Raw genomic sequence first — 6000 nt, 5'->3', positions numbered from 1 at the left:
TGCAAAGTCCAAGGGAGGGAGCGTGCGTTCTAGCACATCCTCAGACTCCACCCGATTGCTCCACAACCTAGAGGATCAGAAGCTATCTCAAAAGAACCAAATCTCAGAGTGCTCATAGGCACCGTAGCTGAATGTGCAGCCCCATTCCCGGGCGTCCGTGAGGCGGAACCCGGGTCGTTGGACAACTCACGCCCAACATCCTCCCCTCGCGCTTCCGTATTACCTGATCCATCATCCTTATCATGCATATCCATGTAAGTCCCTGCCAGAGCCTCAGCAAAAAGATCGGTGTCCTCAAACTCAATCTCAAGGTTGTATATCTGGCCCATATGTGTCCACTTAACCACGTCAGGCACAAACTCGATGTCCAGGACACTCACCAGTAGTCGGGCCACCCCGTTAGCTCGGGTAAAGGCCATGTACACCCTCTCGGTTTTGCCTACCAATATCCCCAAGCTAGCAGCAACCCGAGCATCCTGAAGTGGCTTCGATGGAGCCCCCGAGAATCGCAACCAGGCCTGAGTAAGAGGCTTGCCCTATTGCTCTACCTTCTTCCACTCATGAAACTCAAGGATGCACTCTGTGCCAGGTACTCTACACAACCCAAAACTCAGAAGACGCTCCAAGTCCTCTATTGTAGGGAAGTCAACCTTATACATATTGGCCTCGAGTCGAATAAGCTCTCACTGAACATTACTTGGAGCTAACTCACTAAGCCTCTGCATAATCTGAGCCTTAGACACATCACCTTTCATGACTTTGACAATCCCCGTGGTCATGCTCCGGGGCTCCTCTGGGATCTCCCTCGCACTAGGAGACTCAAAAAACATCAACTCGGCACAATAAACTCCATAAATGGCAATACTCGGCATCTGATCACGCAGTATCATGCACTCCCCCTTGTCATGCGCTAGCTTGAGGCAGGTATCACATAACTCAGTCACACATTCAACTATAAAGTGGCCTCTCTCACCACAACGATAACACATCATCTTCTCCTTTTTACGAGCCCACTTGGAAGCTTTAGCAACATCTGTCTTGTCTGCGGCACATCACCCGTCACCAAGGGCTCGGTCTCAGCCTCTCAGGCACCTCAGCATTAGCCAGTGCCGTCACCACATCCATAACCTGACCGGACAATTCCGGCGTCTGTCCGGAAGCAGCCACCTCCGAGGATGGCGTCGGCTCCACCACGGCAGGCGGTGGAGGTTGGCGGTAACGGTTCCTACCACCGCGACCACCACGATGACCTCGGTAGCCACCTCTCTGCCGGTAATCTGGGCCAGATGCCCCCTCAATAAAGCCTCTCAGGGGCCGTAAAAAGGTCTTTCTGCTGTTCCATCACTCTACGATGCATAGCCACGCCCGCCGCCCGCCGCCGACGAGCCACGATGTTGGCCATCACCATAAGCATTGTAACCATCGTCACCCCATTGTCCCCGAGATAGTCCATTACCACCGCAGTTAAGTGGGAAACAAGCATGTCCCGCTCCTCCATCGCCCACATGCTCAGGTTGAGGCGGCGGTGCGTGCTTCTGCACCGGCCCCGCCCGTTTTTGCGGCGGCCTGGCAACGAAGTGGGGCGGCGGCGCAGTCCACGGCTGCTGCTCATGCGCCAGCGTCTGTTTGTGAGGCGCCACCACGGCTACCCCGGGCAGGGGCGGCCTAGCCCTTGCGCATTGACACACCCCACAGCGGCAAGCGCGGGCGCCGGTATGGTCGGCCCAGACACCGGCGGCCTAGGCCCCAGTGAACCACCGCCGCGACCCGCAGCGGCCGGCAGGTCCCAGCGGCCACCTAAGGCTTCGGACCCAGCGGAGCACCACCACCATGCCCGGCCGGCACAGTCCCGGCGGCCACCGAAGGCTTCAGACCCGGCGGAGCACCACCACCACGCCCCACCATGGCCGCAAGGGGAGGAATACGAGTCGCACGCCCAGGACCGCACGCAGGGAAGCCCGACACCGCACAGCGTCGTCGAACCCTAGGAGGCGGCAAAGACGAGCACTGTGATTGAGGATCGAGCGAAAACATGCACGGGTCGGTGCTCTCAATAGAGGTGGAGTCCAGTTTAGCCTGGGCCTCATACCCAGCTAACCCCGGCCCACTCTGTTTCGCCAATTGCTGGGCCGAAAACCCATCAGCAGGCCGGCCCGCAGTCGCCGCATCCACATCGGTGAAGGAAATATGCCCTAGAGGCAATAATAAAGTTATTATTTATTTCCTTATTTCATGATAAATGTTCATTATTCATGCTAGAATTGTATTAACCGGAAACATAATACATGTGTGAATACATAGACAAACATAGTGTCACTTGTATGCCTCTACTTGACTAGCTCATTGATCAAAGATGGTTAAGTTTCCTAGCCATAGACATGAGTTGTTATTTGATCAATGGGATCACATCATTAGGAGAATGATGTGATTGACTTGACCCATTTCGTTAGCTTAGCACTTGATCGTTTAAGTTTACTGCTATTGCTTTCTTCATGACTTATACATGTTCCTATGACTATGAGATTATGCAACTCCCGAATACCGGAGGAACACTTTGTGTGCTACCAAACGTCACAACGTAACTGGGTGATTATAAAGGTGCTCTACAGGTGTCTCCGATGGTGTTCGTGGAGTTGGCATAGATCAAGAAAAGGATTTGTCACTCCGATTGTCGGAGAGGTATCTCTGGGCCCTCTCGGTAATGCACATCACTATAAGCCTTGCAAGCAATGTGACTAATGAGTTAGTTGCAGGATGTTGCATTATAGAATGAGTAAAGAGACTTGCCGGTAACGAGATTGAGCTAGGTATTAGGATACCGATGATCGAATCTCGGGCAAGTAATATACCGATGACAAAGGGAACAACGTATATTGTTATGCGGTTTGACCGATAAAGATCTTCGTAGAATATGTAGGAACCAATATGAGCATCCAGGTTCCGCTATTGGTTATTGATCGGAGACATGTCTCGGTCATGTCTACAAAGTTCTCGAACCCATAGGGTCCGCACGCTTAAAGTTCCGTGACGATCGGTATTATGAGTTTATATGTTTTGATGTACCGAATGTAGTTCGGAGTCCCGGATATGATCACGGACATGACGAGGAGTCTCGAAATGGTCGAGACATAAAGATTGATATATTGGAAGCCTACATTTGGACATCGGAAGAGTTCCGGGTGAAATCGGGATTTTATCGGAGTGCCGGAGGGGTTACCGGAACCCCCCGGGGATTAATGGGCCTTATTGGGCCCTAGTGGAGAGAGAGAGGGGCCGGCCAGGGAAGGCCGCGCGCCCCCTCCCCCTCTGGTCTGAATTGGACTAGGAGAGTGGGGGGGCGCCCCCCTTTCCTTCTCCTTCTCCCCTTCCTTTCCCCCTGGCGCGTCCTCTAGGGCCGGCCGACCTCCCCTTTGCTCCTTTATATACGGGGGCAGGGGGCACCTCTAGACACACAAGATGATCATTGATCTCTCCCAGCCGTGTGCGGTGCCCCCCTCCACCATAATCCACCTCGGTCATACTATAGCGGTGCTTAGGTGAAGCCCTGCGACGGTAGCTTCATCAACATGGTCACCACACCGTCGTGCTGACGAAACTCTCCCCCGAGCTCTATTGGATCATGAGTTCGCGGGACGTCACTGAGCTGAACGTGTGCTGAACACGGAGGTGTCGTACGTTCAGTAATGAGGATCGGTCGATCGTGAAGACGTACGACTACATCAAACGCTTCCGCTTAACGGTCTACGAGGGTACGTGGACGACACTCTCCCCTCTCGTTACTATGCATCACCATGATCTTGCGTGTGCGTAGGATTTTTTTTTTGAAATTACTACATAACCCAACAATCGGGCCCAACAGAGCCCAGCAAAAAATTCAAACGCTGGATCCGCGCTTCGCGGATCTCAGCTGACCGGCCGGCCGCCGGCACCGCCGCTACTGGCTTTTTCTTCTTCTTTCTCTGAACCATCTTCCAAGCTCCCGCCTCGAAAAAATCTGACAAGGTAGGTTTCGGAAGACTCACCTTGGGTAGAGGACCGCGCCGAGGCCGGATCGCCGATGCCGCCGTACGACGATGGACGACTCGCTGGACTATCTCAACGTTATCCTCCTCCTTCAGTCTCGGCCTAGCCGGATCATCATGGGGGATCGCCAAGTCGACGAGCAATGCCACCTCGTTCTCGGAGTATCCAACCCTGAACGCCTCGCAGATCGCGTCCGACGGCGTCGGAGAACTCGCTGGCGGCTCCTCGCCATCCAAGTCGCCGTCTGAGTCATCCGTGTCTCCGGCGCCGTCCCACAATGCCCGGAACCGCCCCCAACCCGCCGTTCCTCGGCGGATGAGGCCGCCTGTGGCCGTCGCCCGTAGAGTCACCCCGCTCATGTCCCGTACAGGCAAGGGATGTGGCTCGACTTTATTTACAAAGAAGTTAGGGGGAAAGATCAAAATGAGAGGCTTGGCGAAATCGATGCAACTACGAATATAAGTGAACTCCAGTTGACTTTCTCGTGTCAAACACCTAGAAACAAAATTAGTTAGCAAAATAACATGACGGTAATATGTAAAGACCAAAAAATTTGTCCAATACATAATTTTGTCAATCAAAAGAATCGTGTCCACTTATAAGGCACTAATAATTCCTTTGTAGACAATATTTGTAGGAACAACATGATCACCATCTACCACGATTTTCAAATCTTTCCGAGATGTCACTCGTGACACAGCCACATATGACTGTCCATGAGAAAACACGGGGTTTGGCAAATGTAATGAAGCGGATTTGAGCAGTAATTTCATCCTTGCATAAGTATGTATTGACATCTTTAAGCAGCGAATCGTCTATCCGTCAAACCCTAGAATATGCACATAAAACATCAATCATAGGAACCGACCATTCTTAACGAATCAGACTTGCAGTACACAAATGAGCAATAAAACCTCGTTTGGTTGCTAACATAGAAACACCGAGAAGCAAAAAGGAATAGCTAGATCGAGTTATATGAATAAACCGGCTCAAAGCCAATACAATGAAATTTCTCTCACCAAACGAGGTAAAAGAAGAAATATATGTTAGATAGAATAAACAATTTTCCCGCCTTCTCCCCATTCTCCCCAAAAGAAGCCAATGGACAAAGCCTGCTTGGCGAACATTGGGGGTGAGGTGACCCCCGCGTGGCTCGTTGTGGCGGCCCTAGACGGTGTGAGATGACTCGACAATGGTGACATGTTATTTTCGAAATATGCCCTAAAAACAATAGTAACATTGTTATTATTCCTTTTTCATGTTTAATACATCTATGACGTATTTATAATTTTTGTTAAGTTCATATTATATTTACATCAATTATACATGTTTTGACATAATTTTATATTATTTTGAATTTTTTATTGGACTAACATATTAATCTAGGGCCAAAGGCATGCTGCTATCTTTCAGTGTTTTTGACTATTTCAGAAATAGATACTTTTGGAGCTCGAAAATTTAGGAAAAATTGTGACAGTTATTTTTTATACTAAAGAGATCACCAACCAGAAGATGGGCCAGAGGAGGGGCACATGGTGGCCACATGGGCACCCCCTAGCTGTGTGGTGGTTGTGTAAGGCGGTTTGCATCGCCCTTCGGTCAAAGCCTTACTCAAGAAGTTTCTAAATCCACCCTAAGAAAAATATATTCATCGGAGTTACGAATCTTCGATAATCTATAAAATGGAGAAACGACTCAAAATACAACACAGAGGGAAATTGCAGAAAAATATCGTCGAAGAGATGATCCAATCTTGAAGGAGGCTCTCGCCCTCTAGGGGCCATGAACATCATGAACCAAAAGGGAGAAACCTCTCCACCTATGGGAGAGGCCAAAAAATTGGTGTCCTGCAGCCGCGAAAGTTATGGGAGAATCGGTCGGCCACCAGAGGCCTACATCCATGTCCTGGTGAGTGATATCCCACAAGTGTAGGGGATCTTTCGTAGCTATTTTGATAAGTAAGAGTCGAACCTGACG

The sequence above is a fragment of the Triticum urartu genome, chromosome 7A (genome assembly GCF_056163025.1).
Source record: "Triticum urartu cultivar PI428250 chromosome 7A, HENAU_Tu73, whole genome shotgun sequence".
NCBI classification, from domain to species: domain Eukaryota; kingdom Viridiplantae; phylum Streptophyta; class Magnoliopsida; order Poales; family Poaceae; genus Triticum; species Triticum urartu.
Note: the sequence above shows the minus strand (reverse complement) of the source record.